Here is a 19,285-nt window from a genome sequence, read left to right as displayed (position 1 = left end):
TTCTCATAGCTCCAAAGAGCATGAGTGAGAGTTTCAGCATACCTGCCACAAAGATCACACATGGGATCGATCTTCATGCCCCTATGGATTAAATTGGTTTTTACTGGGAGCCAGTTGTGATAAAGCCGCCATCCAAAGAGTTTCATTCGAGGAGGCAACTGAAAATTCCAAAGCATTTTCCACCATTTATGAACTCCTTCCATCTCAAAACACCTAGTGGGGTGGAGATTAATTTCCCGGGCCACTCTATATCCACTCTTAACCACATATTGGCCATCTGTTGTAAAAGGCCAGGCCAGAGTATCTTCCATATATAGATCAATTGGAGTACCCTGGATCCAAGGGACATCTTCCTTGTGAAAGTGATTTAGGATTAAATCCATGTTCCACTTCCCTTTCGAGGTCAGGAGGTTATGGAGATGTGTGTGAGGCCTCAGCCCAAGATTCTGTGTAATCATTGCTCCTGTGGGCCGAGGTAGCCATTTATCCTCCCAAATCCGAATTTCCCTCCCATTACTGACTCTCCACCGGGCTCCTTCGGTAATGATCTTACGACCCCATATGATTCCCTTCCACACATAAGAAGCACCCGAGGGGCAGCTAGCATTCATGAACGAGGAATTAGAATAATAGTTGTTTTTCAACACTCGAGCCAACAAGGAGTACGGGTTGTGGATGAGGCGCCAACCTTGTTTGGCCAATAACGCTTGGTTAAATTCAGTCAAGCTTCGGAAGCCCAACCTCTTTTCCTCCTTCGGCCTACAAAGTTTATCCCAAGTGCTCCAATGAAGTTTCTTATTGTCTTTATTATCTCCCCACCAAAAGTTGGCAGCTAAGGTATGCAAATTTTTTATGAGCTTTTTAGGGAGACGAAAGCAACTCATGGAGTAGCTATGAATGGCTTGAACCACGGCTTTAATGAGGACTTCCAAGCCAACTTGAGAAAACATCGAAGCCTTCCACCCCTTAAGTTTGTTCCAAACTTTGTCTTTAATAACTTCAAACACTTCTTTTTTCCTCCTTCCAACAAAGCTAGGCAGCCCAAGATACTTAGCATGGTGAGATACAAGGCGCACCCCTAATCTAGTTGCAAGAGATTGGCCCCGCAGGGCGGGGATCTAATCCAGTCGCTTTCATTAAGATCCGTTTGACACACAGAATTAAATTGAATTGGATTAGATTGAGAAGTGTTTTTTAAGTTTTAGTTTAATTTATTCAAATTTATATGAGGATTTATGTAACTGGTTTCTATGTTTCATTATGTCATTTTTATTTGTATATGACTTTTATTGTATTTGTTCTTAACTTATTTTTAATTGTAGTTGATGAAATTGGGATTTTAACATTTAATTTTTGTTATGGTTTTGTATGAGTTCACAAGTTTTGTTATAGCTTCACATGTTTTGTTATGATTTTTCATAGGGTCAAAATTAGTTTCATAGGGTTTAGGTGTAACACCCTAACTAACATAGGCGTATTACGTGATTTTTAAACATGTTGTGCAGCTCGTTGCTAATCAACGAGGTTTATGGAAAACGTGATTAATTAAAATTTTTGCTTTTTAATTAAACTTATAAAATAATATTACAAAAGACTCGGGATCCCGATTATAAAATCATTTACAAAAGAGTTAACTGTTTATACAAAATAAATGTCGCCTAGCGACCAGTTACAAAATCAGCCTCGCTGTTCCGATGATTGTACGCTCCAGGCCTAACCGCCCCGATATGTACAATCTTCACAAGCTCATTCACGGTCCATCAGCTTTAGCCTTGCCTTTACCTACACATAAACGTAGAACTGTGAGTCGACAGAATCAGTAAGAAAAGTATAATAATATTCATATATAAAACCCGGTCATGATCAGACGCCCATACCCCTGATCATAACCCTAACTGCCGTGTCCAACACGATACTGAGTCCCACTACTGCCGTGTGCAACACGGTACTGAGTCCCACTACTGCCGTGTCCAACACGGTACTGAGTCACTACTGCCGTGTCCAACACGGTACTGAGTTCTGAACGTTCATAGGGACGGTACTATTGACACGTAACAGCCTGATCGGTCGAACCGGTCATACTCCGGCTGCTGGTCATACTCCAGCCTGTACCGACGTGTTACTATATCCACCTGATCGGTCGAACCGGTCATACTCCGGCTGCTGGTCATACTCCAGCCTGTACCGACGGGATACGTCAATAGTACGGAACCACCAACCAAGTGTCAGCCTGATCGGTCGAACCGGTCATACTCCGGCTGCTGGTCATACTCCAGCCTGTACCGACGTGACAGGGTTGGATGGTTCGAAGCCAACATACATAACAAATGTAATCTAACAGGCTTCCTACATGCACGCTAAACATGTAATCTACATATGCGTACTGTTATACTAATCTTACCTGGATTCCGAATTCAGGTGTGTGCTCGTCAACTCGATCGGAACTTTAACTGCGCGGCGGATTACAGGCTCCTAAACCATAAAAATCACAACACTATAAGTGATACGCTAAATCACTTCCCGGGGACTTAAACTAAGAACTAAAAGCTTCCCTATCGATAAAAAGCATGGCAATACCCCCTAAAACATAAAATCGAGGAAATCTAGGGTTTCAGAATTTTCCCCAACCGGTAGACCGGTTGCCCAACCGGAATTCCGGTTCTGGGAAAATTCAGAACCCCCATCCGGAATTCCGGATGCACAACCGGAATTCCGGTTCCTCGCAGGCAGCAAACTCAAAAATTCATAACTTGCTCAAATCAACCCCAAATCACATGAAACCTTCCAGACATGTTCTAAACAACCCCTAGAACATTTCTAAAGCAACCACCCAGAAAGCACAGAAACGAAAAGTGCCATTAAAGCTCAAGCTTTGAGTTCTAAACTCAAACTTGAGTAAAATCACCTAACATGCATTCAAACCAACTCAAATCCTCTTAAACAAGCATAATATAGCCTCTGGAAACAATTAAAAACATCAACAATATCACAGCAACAGATTCAATTCATTTCTCTTTGAAAACCATATTTTTGAGTTAAAAATTCCCAACTTGAAGCAAAGCAATTAACATGCATTACTAACAACCTAAATAACTTCAAATTAACAAGCTTAAATCACAGAATCTTACAACAAAACACAGCAGTAACAACATCCAAATAATCCATGCATAACTCATATTTTCACCATTTTTATTCAAGAAAATAAAGGAAGAAGCTAGGAATCACATACCACAATCAAGAGATCACAAACTTAGGTTGAAGCTAGCTGAAAATCAATGAAAATCCCAACCCTAGAATCCCATGCAACCAGTCGAAAAAGAGAGAGGAAAAAGAGAGAGTTTCTTTGAAAATTTTCTATCTTTTTTCTAACTTGTGATTTTTTGATAAAAAAAAATGAAATAAAAGCTATTAAACACAACACTCCATTTCAGTTAACACTTAGCATAAAAACACATTTATTTTTCATTAATAAACTCACTAGAAGACAAAATACTAATGGGGCAAAAAGACCATTTTGCCCCTCCACACTAAAACCACATAAATAACACTAAAGGGGTATTTTTGGGAAATTCTAAATTCTCGGCCATTCCCGACATTCCCAATGTCTAATAAACCGTCCCAAACTACTAACATACTAAGTTGTGATTTCTACTGAGCCAAACACCGAGTTCCAAAATACCGGGCACCGGAATGCAAAATTATACAAACTACTACATGACATAAAAATGCATTTCTGAATTCAATAAATAACAGTATAATAAATTATTTAAATAGCTATAAATAATTTTCATAATTAATCATGATTAACTGCTAATTTCCAAATTAAACTAAGCAGTCTTTACAACTATCCCCCCCTTAAAAGGATTTCGTCCCCGAAATCTAACCTGAATAACTCTGGATATTGAGCTCTCATATCTGACTCTAGCTCCCAGGTGGCTTCCTCCACCTTGCTGTTTCTCCAGAGAGCCTTGACCAATGCTATGGTCTTATTTCGAAGGACTTTATCCTTTCTATCCAGGATCTGCACTGGCTGTTCTTCATAAGTCATGTTTGGCTGCAGTTCTAGGCTCTCATAACTGAGTATATGAGAGGGATCTGAAACGTATTTTCTCAACATCGAGACATGGAATACGTTATGAACTGCTGATAAAGCTGGAGGCAATGCTAACCGGTATGCCACTTGACCTATCTTCTCGAGAATCTCGAAAGGTCCTGTAAATCTAGGGCATAACTTGCCTCTTTTCCCGAAACGTTTGATCCCCTTCATCGGAGATACCCGTAAAAACACATGGTCCCCTACTTGGAACTCAACATCTCTGCATTTCGGATCTGCGTAACTCTTCTGTCTACTCTGTGAGGCAAGCATTCTAGCTGTTATCTTCTCTATTGCCTCATTGGTCCGCTGCACTAATTCTGGACCTAGGTATTTCCTCTCCCCTGTCTCATCCCAGTGGATGGGAGATCTACATTTCCTACCATATAACAGTTCATAGGGAGCCATCCCTATCGTACTTTGGTAACTGTTGTTGTAAGAAAATTCTATCAACGGTAGATACTTACTCCATGAGCCTTCAAAATCCATAACACAGGCTCGCAACATGTCCTCCAATATCTGAATTGTCCTTTCGGACTGACCATCTGTCTAAGGATGGAATGCTGTACTGAATTTCAGCTTTGTACCCATTGCTCGTTGCAAACTTTGCCAAAATTTGGAGGTGAACTTCGGATCCCAGTCTGAAACTATAGACTTCGGTACCCCGTGAAGTCTTACTATCTCCCTGACATACAACTCTGCCAACTGATCCACTGTAAATGTTGTTCTAACCGGCAGAAAATGACCAGATTTCGTGAATCGATCCACCACTACCCAGATGGAATCATACAAACCCGTGGTCCTAGGTAACCCGACCACAAAATCCATCGTGATATCTTCCCACTTCCATTCTGGTAGGGTTAAAGGCTGCAACAACCCTGCTGGTCTCTGATGCTCAGCCTTAATTTGCTGACAAGTGAGGCATCTCGATACGAATTCTACCAAATTCTTCTTCATACCGCTCCACCAGAAGTACGGTTTCAAATCTTGGTACATCTTAGTGGTGCCGGGATGCAGAGAATACGGGGTAGAATGAGCCTCCTCAAAGATCTCAATCCTAAGTTCCACACTATTCGGGACACAAACCCTAGCTTTATACAAAAGCATCCCGTTATCTGACACTGAAAAGTCCTTGGCTTGACCAGCCAACACCTCATCTTTGATCTTCACTAACTCTGGATCCGTCATCTGAGCGACTTTTATTCTTTCCAACAGATCAGATTGCAGCGTTAAGTTGTGAAGCTGACCTACCACAAACTCAATGCTGGATCTAACCATATCCTCTGCTAGCTGAGGTGAGATCTGAACCATATTAGCCACTTGCCCGGGACCCTTTCTGCTCAGGGCATCGACCACTACATTGGCCTTCCCAGGGTGATAGAGGATCTCACAGTCGTAATCTTTCACTAATTCCAACCAACGTCTCTGTCTCATGTTCAAATCTTTCTGAGTAAAGAAATACTTGAGACTTTTATGGTCGGTATAGATTTCACACTTTTCCCCGTAAAGGTAATGCCGCCAAATCTTCAATGCGAAAACCACCGCGGCCAACTCTAGATCATGAGTCGGGTATCGCTGCTCATAATCCTTTAACTAACGGGAGGCATAAGCGATAACCCGATCGGCTTGCATCAATACACACCCCAAACCCTGTTTGGATGCGTCACAATAAACCACGAACTTCTCGCTGTCTGAAGGCAAAGCTAGCACTGGAGCGGTAATCAACCTCTGCTTTAGCTCCTGAAAGCTAGCTTCGCACTTGTCTGACCAAATAAATCGCTGATTCTTCTTTGTAAGTTCGGTTAGGGGCATTGAAATTTTTGAAAACCCTTCCACGAACCTACGGTAGTACCCAGCTAAACCCAAGAAGCTTCTGATCTCTGTCACTGTCTTCGGTCTCGGCCAATCCCTGACGGATTCGATCTTCCCGGGATCCACCTTGATCCCATCTTTGCTCACAATGTGCCCTAGGAAGGACACCTGAGATAGCCAGAACTCACATTTCTTGAACTTGGCATAAAGCTTATGTTCTCGAAGCCGTTGCAGTACCATCTGAAGATGTAACTCATGCTCCTCTTCTGATTGAGAGTACACGAGGATGTCGTCGATAAACACAATCACACAGATATCGAGGAAATCCTTGAATACTCTATTCATCAAGTCCATGAATGCTGCAGGAGCATTGGTTAGTCCGAACGACATAACCAGAAATTCGTAATGTCCATACCTAGTGCGGAAAGCCGTCTTCGGAATGTCCTCCTCTCGGATTCTCAACTGATGATAACCCGAACGGAGATCAATCTTAGAAAAGACCGTCTTCCCCTGAAGCTGATCGAACAAATCATCGATCCTAGGTAATGGATATTTATTCTTCACCGTCAGCTTGTTCAATTCTCTATAGTCGATGCACATCCTCATAGATCCATCCTTCTTCTTGACGAATAAAACCGGGGCTTCCCAAGGTGACACACTGGGCCGAATAAACCCTATGTCAAGCAACCCTTGGAGCTGAATTTTTAATTCCTTAAGTTCAGCTGGAGCCATTCTATACGGGGCTTTGGAAATCGGTTCCACCCCTGGTGCCAAGTCTATCACAAAGTCAATCTCCCGCTGAGGTGGTAACCTTGGAAGTTCTTCGGGAAAAACATCCAAAAATTCCCGAACCACCTTGATGTCCTCTGGCCGAATGGTATCTGGCCGAGTGGTGTCCACCACCACGGCCAGAAACCCTAAACAACCGCCATGCAATAAATCTCTAGCTGACATGGCCAAAATCACCGGGATCCGAGATCCCTGAATTGAACCAACAAACACAAATGGTTCTTCACTTTCCGGTTGGAAGATCACCATCTTCCTTTTACAATCTATACACGCCGAATATTTAGATAGGAAATCCATTCCTAAAATAATGTCAAACTCAACTAGACTCATCTCTATCAAGTCAGCACTTAACTCTCTACCATCTATCCTGATCGGCATAGACCTAATCCACCTGTTGGAGACAACCAATTCTCCGCCAGGTAATAGGGTTCCAAACCTCGATTCATAACCATCGTACGGTCTATCCAATTTACTAAAGACTCTGGCCGCCACATAAGAATGTGTAGCCTTAGAATCAAACAGTACTGAGTAAAGCGAGTTATTAACAAAAAGCTGACTTGTGACAACTGATGGGCTAGCATCTGCATCAGCCTGAGTGATGGCGAACACCCTGGCTGGAGTGGGTATCGCCGGAGCTCTCGGTGCCTCTGATTGGACCTGGGGACAGTCCCTCTTGAAGTGTCCGGGCATGCCACAGTGAAAGCATCCCTGACCTTTGCACTCACCCCGATGGTGCCTTTTGCAGCTAGGGCACTCGGGATAGGAGAATTGGGTCTCAGTACCACCAGGACGACTCCCTCTGTTCTGGTTCCCCCGGAACCTCTTGTTCTGACTCGAGCCACCGGAAGCAGTGGGTGCTCTCTTCCTCTGATCAATGGTCGAACCACTACTCCCCCTGCTAAAGCCTGATGCAGGAGGGGTAGGAGCCCCGCCACTCGCCGGAGTACTAGCTGACTCCGACATACACCCAACTGCGCCCTCAGCTCGCAGTGCCTTCTCCACCATCTGAGCATAGGTGGTGTTGTCGTCCGTGGTGATCATCAAATCGTGTTTGATCTTCGCATTCAACCCATCCAGGTACTTCTCTTTCTTGCTGAAGTCGGTCGGCACAATTCCCGAGGCTAACCTCGCCAACCGATCAAACTGAGTAGTATACTCGGTGACGCTCATATTCTCACGCTGGGTCAGGTGAGCGAACTCTTTCCTCTTGGCGCTTCTGACCGCCTCATTATAGTACTTCGCGTTGAAGAGTTCCTGGAACCTTTCCCAGGTCATGGTGGTGACATCGTGAATCTGAGACACCATGTCCCACCAGACCAAAGCGTCCTCCTGGAACTGGAAAGTGGCACACACCACTCTATCATTACTGGTGACACCCATGAAATTCAGGATCTTGGTAATCACCGCCAGCCACTGCTCGGCTTTCATTACGTCCGGACCTCCCAAGAAAACCGGAGGTGCCTGCTTCCGGAACCGTTCATACAGAGGTTCCAATCTATTGGCCGCCACCACTATCTCGGCCTGGGCAGCAGGGGCATGTGCCACTGGAACTACGGGCACTGGAACTGCAGGAGCACCCTGCTGTCTCAACCTCTGAATCTCGAGATCTTGCTCTTCAATCCGGGCTTGCATTTCCGCAAACCGAACCTCCTAATTCTGGGCTCCCTGATCGGCTGGGGGAGCCTGGGCAGCCTGTGGCGGGTTCTCATCACCCCGACCACGAGCCCTGCCTCGGGGACCTCTACCTCGGCCCCTAACTGGCGGGGGAAACTGAGCTCCTTGTCCTTGGTTCGACCCCACTGAGTTGCCCTGAATCCTGGTAGTCCGCCTGGCGTCCATCTAGTTAGAACCGCCTGCGAAACCAAGAGTTGGCAAATCAGGTCGTATTCAAGGAGAGCTTACTAATGCCGCTTAATTTGGAAATTAATTTATTCAAATTTATATGAGGATTTATGTAACTGGTTTCTATGTTTCATTATGTCATTTTTATTTGTATATGACTTTGATTGTATTTGTTCTTAACTTATTTTTAATTGTAGTTGATGATTTGGGATTTTAACATTTAATTTTTGTTATGGTTTTGTATGAGTTCACAAGTTTTGTTATAGTTTCACATGTTTTGTTATGATTTTTCATAGGGTCAAAATTAGTTTCATAGGGTTTAGGTGTAACACCCTAACTAACATAGGCGTATTACGTGATTTTTAAACATCAGCAACAGGCTTTCGTTGCTAATCAACGAGGTTTATGGAAAACGTGATTAATTAAAATTTTTGCTTTTTAATTAAACTTATAAAATAATATTACAAAAGCCTCGGGATCCCGATTATAAAATCATTTACAAAAGAGTTAACTGTTTATACAAAATAAATGTCGCCTAGCGACCAGTTACAAAATCAGCCTCGCTGTCTCGATGATCGTACGCTCCAGGCCTAACCGCCCCGACATGTACAATCTTCACAAGCTCGTTCACGGTCCATCAGCTTTAGCCTTGCCTTTACCTACACATAAACGTAGAACTGTGAGTCGACAGACTCAGTAAGAAAAGCATAATAATATTCATATATAAAACCCGGTCATGATCAGACGCCCATACCCCTGATCATAACCCTAACTGCCGTGTCCAACACGATACTGAGTCCCACTACTGCCGTGTCCAACACGGTACTGAGTCACTACTGCCGTGTCCAACACGGTACTCAGTTCTGAACGTTCATAGGGACGGTACTATTGACACGTAACAGCCTGATCGGTCGAACCGGTCATACTCCGGCTGCTGGTCATACTCCAGCCTGTACCGACGTGTTACTATATCCACCTGATCGGTCGAACCGGTCATACTCCGCCGCCGGTCATACTCCGGCTGTACCGACGGGATACGTCAATAGTACGGAACCACCAACCAAGTGTCGACTGATCGGTCGAACCGGTCATACTGCGTGCTTGGTCATACTCCGGCTGTCGTACCGACGTGACAGGGTTGGATGGTTCGAAGCCAACATACATAACTAATGTAATCTAACAGACTTCCTACATGCACGCTAAACATGTAATCTACATATGCGTACTGTTATACTAATCTTACCTGGATTCCGAATTCAGGTGTCTTGTAGATCCAACCCGATTTGGAACTTTAAGCTAACGCGGCGGATTACAGGCTCCTAAACCATAAAAATCACAACACTATAAGTGATACGCTAAATCACTTCCCGGGGACTTAAACTAGGAACTAAAAGCTTCCCTATTGATAAAAAGCATGGCAATACCCCCTAAAACATAAAATCGAGGAAATCTAGGGTTTCAGAATTTTCCCCAACCGGTAGACCGGTTGCCCAACCGGAATTCCGGTTCTGGAAAAATTCAGAACCCCCATCCGGAATTCCGGATGCACAACCGGAATTCCGGTTCCTCGCAGGCAGCAAACTCAAAAATTCATAACTTGCTCAAATCAACCCCAAATCACATGAAACGTTCCAGACCTGTTGTAAACAACCCCTAGAACATTTCTAAAGCAACAAAACCACCCAGAAAGCACAGAAACGAAAAGTGCCATTAAAGCTCAAGCTTTGAGTTCTAAACTCAAACTTGAGTAAAATCACCTAACATGCATTCAAACCAACTCAAATCCTCTTAAACAAGCATAATATAGCCTCTGGAAACAATTAAAAACATCAACAATATCACAAAGAATGCATTCAATTCATTTCTCTTTGAAAACCATATTTTTGAGTTAAAAATTCCCAACTTGAAGCAAAGCAATTAACATGCATTACTAACAACCTAAATAACTTCAAATTAACAAGCTTAAATCACAGAATCTTACAACAAAACACAGCAGCAACAACATCCAAATAATCCATGCATAACTCATATTTTCACTATTTTTATTCAAGAAAATAAAGGAAGAAGCTAGGAATCACATACCACAATCAAGAGATCACAAACTTAGGTTGAAGCTAGCTAAAAATCAATGAAAATCCCAGCCCTAGAATCCCATGCAACCAGCTGAAAAAGAGAGAGGAAAAAGAGAGAGTTTCTTTGAAAATTTTCTATCTTTTTTCTAACTTGTGATTTTTTGATAAAAAAAATGAAATAAAAGCTATTAAACACAACACTCCATTTCAGCCAACACTTAGCATAAAAACACATTTATTTTTCATTAATAAACTCACTAGAAGACAAAATACTAATGGGGCAAAAAGACCATTTTGCCCCTCCACACTAAAACCACATAAATAACACTAAAGGGGTATTTTTGGGAAATTCTAAATTCCCGGCCATTCCCGACATTCCCAATGTCTAATAAACCGTCCCAAACTACTAACATACTAAGTTGTGATTTCTACTGAGCCAAACACCGAGTTCCAAAATACCGGGCACCGGAATGCAAAATTATGCAAACTACTACATGACATAAAAATACATTTCTGAATTCAATAAATAACAGTATAATAAATTATTTAAATAGCTATAAATAATTTTCATAATTAATCATGATTAACTGCTAATTTCCAAATTAAACTAAGCGGTCTTTACATTAGGGGTGTGCAGAAAGTTATCTAATCCAATTACAACCGACTGATCCAATCTCAATCGATCTAATAGAATCAGATATCTAATCATAATTGGATAGGATCGGATGTAAATTTTAAAAGTCCAATCGGACCGGATCGGTTGTTGGATGGGACATTTGATCCAATGGATAACACATGAGATTAATGAAAAAAAATCTTAGATCTAAAATATTAATCCTCATCTTCCTAAACACTAATAAAATTGTCAATTCGTATTGAATAAATTTTATTTTTTAGTGGTTTTATTATGAGATCATGAGAATTAGGTTGGGCTAAACTAATGTTTATTATGTATGTTAGATTATTAAGTTTTAAATTATATTTTTATATATATATATTTTTTAATGAAATCAACTTAAATGGTAGCTAAAATAGATTGGATGGATCCAATTCAATCCAATAGAAAACCAGTCAATGCATCCAATGGATCGGTTCAGATGACTCAATTCGATTGGATTAGACCGGATGACAAAATTCAATATCCAATAAATAATTAGATTGGATCGGTTGGGTCCAGGATCCATTGGATGTGATCCAATAAACACCCCTTATAGGGTTAACAAGTTTCAAACTGATTTCATAGGTTCGAAGCTGGTTTCACAAGGTTCAACAGTTCGAAACTAATTTCACCAAGTTCATAGGTTCGACACCGATTTCAAATGTTTTGAGGGATATGTAATGGGGTAGCTCTATTTTATGATGTTATTGTATAATTTTGATTTTAAGTTTTCTTTTATTATTTTATTTCTAGGTTCGAAACTAGTTTTCACACTTATATTTTATTTTTAGAGTTACTGTTGTACATCGTGTGTTGTTTTGATTATATTTGTGATTAAATTTTTTTGTATGTGTGTGTAGATTTTTCTTTTTTCATTTGGTTGCTTGATGAAACTGGTTTCAGTTAACTTTATTGTTTAGCATTTTTATTTTGTTATTACTTTTCATAGTGTCAAAATTAGTTTTATAGGGTTCACAAGTTCGAAATTAGTTTCACAGGTTTTAAGGATTTTATGATGGGGTTGCTCTATTTTATAATATTATTGTATATTTTTAATTTTAAGTTTTTTTTTATTATTTTATTTCTACGTTCGAAATTAATTTTCACATTTATATTTTATTTTTAGATTATTAAGTGCATTGTGTGTTGTTTTGATTATATTTGTGAGTATTTTTTGTGTGTTTTTTTTTATTTGGTTGATTGATGAAACATGTTTCAATTATTTTCATTGTATATCATTTTTGTTTTGTTTTCATAATCTTTATTATTGTTGTGTTACGAAACTAGTTTTTGTTTGGTTTCATAATGTTCATTATTGTTGTATGATGAAGAAACTTCCTCCATATCAAGAAGAAAAAATAGCAAATTGATTCAAGTTGTAAGGATTCATCTTTGGTATATATATATATATATATATATTCTTTTTGAAGTATGTTTATTTTTTTTTTTAATTTATCTTTATATAATTTTATATATTTATTTGTAGTTTTTGAAATTGATTTTCTTAGGTATTTTATGCCTGTTCAATTTCGTAGTTGGTTGTACTAAATAATTCATTTTCGTGTTTAAATAATATGTTTTTTTTATTATTATTTTAAGAAACTAGTTTCATTGTTCATTTTTTTTTACTATCAGATAAACGTAACTGGTTTCTATTAGTCAGATTCCAACGTCTAACTCCAGTGACAGTGACAACTTCGACAAATTTTTTGGTGATTTTTTTGGCGACAATGCCAATTTTGACGAATTTTTCAGTTTCAGCAGTAACTCCGACGACTTTGCAGCACCGGTAGCAAACTCCGATGACTTTTCGGCACTGATAGTAAATTCTAACGATTTTTCCGACACTAGTGGCAACTCTGGTAATCACTATAGTTTTATTTTTTAAAAAAAAATATGAAAGAAATTTCAATATTTTTTATGGTAATATAAATGACATATCCCATCTATGTTAAATTTTTTTTATTTTAAATACCAAATTTTTTCCTATTAAGTTTAATTATCATATTTATGCAAAATTATATTTCTTATTACCATATTTATGTAAATATCTCCTCAAAAAATATATGATGTTTTAATTTTATTTATTTTTTATAATTGTAAATAATTTGTAAAAATTAAAATAATTACAATTGTATGGACTAATAAAAATATGCTATATGTACATAAATGTACACAATAACAATCTAACTTGTCATCTTAGTTGGCATTTAACTGATTTATTGGATTTGCAAATAAAAGCTAAGTTAAGGGGATTTTGCAAAAAAAAAAAAATGAAATTAAGTGTATTTTAATTGAAATTAAAAAAGGTTTGCCATAAATTTTTTTTAATAAAATATATTTAAAATAATGAATAAAATTTTATAAATGTAGAGTATGAATAATATATTTTAAAAAAAAATTAAAATAAAAAAATTTAAAATATTTGTTGTAGCTTGTTATTAATATGATTATTTAAATTTTTAGCTGCGCTGCAAAGAAACAAAAAAAGAAAAAGGGTTATCTGCCACGTATATCAGTAGGTTGCATTGGAAATTAGAAATGAGGATGGTGATAATGGTTTAAGTAGAGACAAGACAAGAGAAGGGGTATTAGAGTAATTGTGTAGTTTTGTGAATACAATACAATTGTTCCTTCCCACCGTCCTAGCGGAACTACCGTGCAAGTAAATGATATTGGAAGTTGGAACCACATACACACTATGTCTTTATCAATATCATTCTATCATTAATAATGGTCCATTCAAACCTTTTTCTTACTATTTTAGTAGTTTTTCAGTTTATATGTCTCGTATTTTATAATGCATATTAGAGAGCATTCAAATTAGACAATTGTAGGATATAGCACTTAGACTTAGGGCTTTGTAAATGAGTTGTAATATTTTATAATAATTATTAACTTATATTATATAATATCTGATATTTAATTAAATTAATAATAATATAAATAATATTAAATACTACGTTTTGAGATTTTTTTTTTTTTTTGAAAGAAGCCTGCATATATAGAAAAGATTAAATCTTGCGGTCGTTACAAAACAAGTTCGCAGGTATGGAAGATACAAGTAAGCAACCATACTGTTGGTGGGTGAATGCCCATTTTACCATATTATGGACAATGAAATTACAAACTCTATTAACGACAAATATTTTTACAATCCTTCTCTCTTTGTAAACCCCTTATTAAATGACTATATATGAAAGTAAAGTTTTACACAGATTTGGAAGATGATAAAATATTATTTTTATGAGCCTTACAGGTTGTCTGGTGTTGGTAAAATGTTGCTACTGTGAATGTAGATTCCGCTTTGTTGACTTGGTTGGGTTCGACAATGATAACGATGAGTAGAGTTAGAAGAGACTTTCGGACATATTGCAATTTTGAATTACAGTTGTAGCATTACTAAATATGAAATCTATCACTGATTTTCTTATATTCAATATCACACTGATATATCTCTATGGAGCTGTTCTTGGCCTCATCTCCATCTTAATTCAACTGTAAGTTATTTTTTGATTTTTTCTTAAAAGTTGAATCTTTACTTCATTTTCGGATCTGTGTCTTTTATTTTGGAGGATTGTTCAAATTTTTATCTGTTTCAATCAAAATATATATCTCTCTCTCTCTCTCTTTTTCTTTTTTTTTTCTTTTTCGTAGACTGAATTCATTCCATTTTATATAGCCGTATTTCGATATTATGTGAATTGTGATAGTATTTTAGTTGGTGTATATACTGTTCGATATAATGTCTGTGTGATTCGTGAAAGAATTAGTTATATTAAGGGCCAGTGATCACGATTCTGAATCAACTTTTCTGTAGTTTAATACCTCTTGATCATATTCATTGTTCAAGTTACCTTAAGAGTTTTTTCTATTTTAATTTTTTTGTCTATCGTTTGTTGCTGTAAATGAGTTCAATGTTTTTCTTTCTTTTTTTGTTTCATAACTCTTTTTTTATTCTTTCTTTTTTCAATGTTTTTTTTTAATTTGTTATAGGTTTGTTTTATATTGATTTTGTTCTATTTTGCGCCATTATTTATGGCTTTGGCGCCTTACAAGGCTTTAGCACCTATTATATGGTTGTGTCCCTAATTATTTAGGGTAGTTTGTTTAAATTTTCACCTTTTTCGGTATTGAATGTACAAGAAAATTTTGACACAATAATATTTTAAAGTTAATAAGTTATGCACTATACAGATTTATTAGTCGCAATAAAAGGATTATTTTGGTTAAGGTATGATTTAAAGAATATTTTAAACTGAAATAAGGTTTAAGAGGGTTTACTTTAAACGCTAATTCCTATTAACTATGTTTTGATTTATATTTTTTTAGGAATTGTCAGCATAAAAGGAAAGTGTTTTGAATTTTAGTATTAAGATTCTAATATTATAATTAATTAAGAAAATTGAAGAATAAGAATCTTGAGGATCTTGTAATAAAGGGAGGTGGAAACACTAATGGTCTAATGAGAATATATTGGTTCAGATATATTTGGAAAGTCAAATTATTGAAAATTTGGTTTGTTCTCTATATTATGGGAATGTACCAAAATTATTATATTATTTGTATTTTTAAAGAATTTTTGGATGAGTGGTATTAGTTTTTTGATGGAAGAAATGGAAGTACAAATTTGATGGATGAGCTGCGCCATTATTTATGGCTTTGGTGTCTTTTAAGGTTTTCGCGCATGATTTATGGCTGGCTCCTAATTATTTAGGGTAATTGGTTAAAATTACAAGATATCATGAATTGTAAAAATATTATAAAATTTAATAGCTAACAATTATGGTATATAATTATGAGATTATTGCCTTATTAATTTATTATCGATAACATAATATTAATTTTGGTATATAAATTATAAATATGAGTTTATTATAGATATCACAATATTAATTTTGGTATATAAATTTTAAATGTGGGGATTTTGTAATAAATTGTAGGTAGGGACATTAATTGTGAATTGAGAATACTTTGTTTTATTTTATTTTTTATTTTTGGGAAGATATTGAAATAAATGGGAAGTAAATGCTAATGAAGTATTGAGATTATTGCCTTATTAGTTGTATATGAAGATACTAATATGAATAGTTTTTATAATAATTTGAATGGTATAATAATTAGGAGGTTATCTATTTGAATAATAAATAAGGAAACATTATGTCATAATACCGAATTGGGTTAATTAATATTAATTTAATATTATTAATTAAATGTATGATGAAGTGGTATTAGGAAAATAGTACTTTTGAATGTGAAAAGTGCAATCTTAAGTTTTAAGGATATTAATACAATTTTGGTTTAATTTAGGTTGAATAAAGATTATAGATATCATATTTTACGCTATAAATAAAATAATAAATAATTTGACTTATTAAGGATTTTGACATGTTTTCTTCTATAAATAAGTAATATTTTTAAGAGATAAAATGAAATAATTAGAACATAATATTTTGAATATTTAAGGAATAATGGGTATTAAAAGGAAAATTTTATTTATGTTTGATTTTAAAAAGGTAAAAGTAAGGAATAAAGATCCTATGAAGGTTATGAAGTAGAATGCTATAATTTAGTTGTTACTAGCCAAAGGGTAATCCCTTTGGCTAGTTCTAGTATTTTATAGGGAGATCTAGTTGCTTAGTCTTGGTGGTTGGTTGATTCTCTTCAGTTCGAATAGTTTACTAATTAAAGTTTTATGCTGTTTTTTGATATTTTTTTTAGGTGGAAGTTCAGTATTTTATTGAGTTAGGAGCATTGTTTGAAGAAGTTATAGTTTTATTGTCTAAATTTCCGAGGGCAGTTTTGTCCCATGGGGCTCGCTCTTAGATTTTAGCGGCCCATGGTTGGCAAAGCATGCTCTGCGGTTAGACGATGAGCTATCCTGGTTCGAGGAGGTTCCAGCGCCGGCGGCGGACGTGGGCGTCGTAAATTCATGAGTGATTTTAATCACTTTGTCAAAAAAAAAAATTACAAGTTCTATTAATACAAGATAAAAAGCAACCGTCTAAAAAGGAAAGGTACTATCACAAAAAGAAACAAAGTTGAAAAGCATCCAACAGGAATCCTTTCCCAGAGAGAGTGTCGATAACCACCTTAGAGTCGCTCTTTACAATAATAAACTTGTGGCCTTTTGCTTGGGCCACTTCTAACGTTAAACAGCAAGTTGCCGCTTCTCCAGCCAGAGCATCAGCAAACTCTAAAAGTTTCGTTCTAATCCAAACCACCACTGTCGGGGAGGGAGAGTGAAAGATGGAAGCACAATAATCTGCATAAGATGTACGAATAGAGTCCATGCAATGAGATACATTATCCAACCTATTATTGTATACCTTATCGTTGCGGGTCGCTAAATGGTATCAACCGTAGTCGAGGCATAGAGGAACACCTCATCAGTATTAATGCCTTGGCTTTTTACATCCCAGATGAATTTTACCCATTCCCACATGTGAATATTAATGTCGACAATGGGAAAGATTTTCCACAGAGAAGACCGCTACAAATGAAAAGCCAAATTACAGGAGAAAAAAAGATGTTCTATGGTTTCCTCCTCAACCCCACAGATAGGACACATCTTATTCTCAATATGGAATTTCTTATTGAGAATCGCTCGAACCAGAAGAGCGTTAGACAGGATCACTACCAAAGGACCTTATGACGTTCTAGAATTTTACTATTACAAGCTTATTCCAGGGAGAGGGGGCAACCTCACAATTAGGGACTCTCTGTAAAGCTTGAATCAGATAAGCAGACTTGCAAGAAAGCGCCCACTTTTTTTTTAGTCCAAACCAACTTATCTTTGTCCTGACTTGAAGGTTCCCCACTTTTTAAAATGACAAACACAGTCTCTTTGAGATATTACTAGACACCACATGTCCTTTTTAAAATATCTATAATAGGAATTGTCTATTAGAATTAGAATGGTCAATGATTCAATTTTAAAGATAAAAGTATACTGTATATATGTTGGGTGTGGCTGAAAAGAGACAAGGACCCATGTCATCTTTTCTTTTACTTTTTATTTAAGGAAAAAAAAAGTAATTTAGACTAAGAAACTTGATTAATTTAATACTTTAAAAGTAAAATATGAGGTTATAGTAGGTAATCTTTTGAGTTGTTAATTATTTCATTATTTTTTTATAAGAAAATATGTTAAATTTTATGTGGATGACCAAAAAATAATATTTTAAAGAAAAATTTTATTATATATACTTTTTTAATGAAAAATTTAGCTTTACTAACCATTAAATTTCGTTACCAACAATAGTAACAAATCAGTTGGAACAAACTCCAACTTAATATTATAACCAGGGTAAAGTAAAGAAGCTCTAGCAAAACTATGAGCTACTTTATTCACTGATCACTTAACAAAATAGATAAGAATGTTACCAAGTTCTGAAATTAAAACTTTACAATCTTTGATTACATGAGCAAACATAGAAATCATAACAATGGAGTTTTGTAAAGCTTGAACAACATTTAAACAATCTGTTTCCACTAAAGCATTATTCCATCCTCGCTCTTTAATCCAACGAAGAGCTTCTCGAACCCCCATAGCCTTGGCAAGCTCCGATTCAGTACTACCATTAGACAGCATTGTGCGCCCTTTAATGAGCCATCCCCTTTCATCTCTAGCAACCAAACCCAACCCATATTTATGATCAGAGTCAAATAGAGTTGCATCAACATTTACCTTGAGGATGTTAGCTTTGTTGGGTTTTATGCCCTAAATAAAAATCCATTTCAATGTAATCCATTTTATTCAACATCAATAAAGAAACAGAAGTATTTCTCATTCAATTGTGTATGTATTGGTTCATGTTATCAATTGCTTGTCTATTTGATTTATAAATTCATCTGAAACCCTTTTCACATACTTGATCCTGTTTATTGTGTTGTCAACACATTGGAAAGTAAACATGACTATGTGAATAAAGATTCCTAGATTTATCAAACACAGGGTTTTACTGATATGATACTCTACAACAGAGTTTACTTGCATTTGGAGAAATGCTATGTTCT

Source organism: Cannabis sativa, chromosome 1 (assembly GCF_029168945.1).
Source record: "Cannabis sativa cultivar Pink pepper isolate KNU-18-1 chromosome 1, ASM2916894v1, whole genome shotgun sequence".
Taxonomy (NCBI): Eukaryota; Viridiplantae; Streptophyta; class Magnoliopsida; order Rosales; family Cannabaceae; genus Cannabis; species Cannabis sativa.
The sequence above is the reverse complement of the archived record's forward strand: the minus strand, read 5'-3'. Positions refer to the sequence as shown.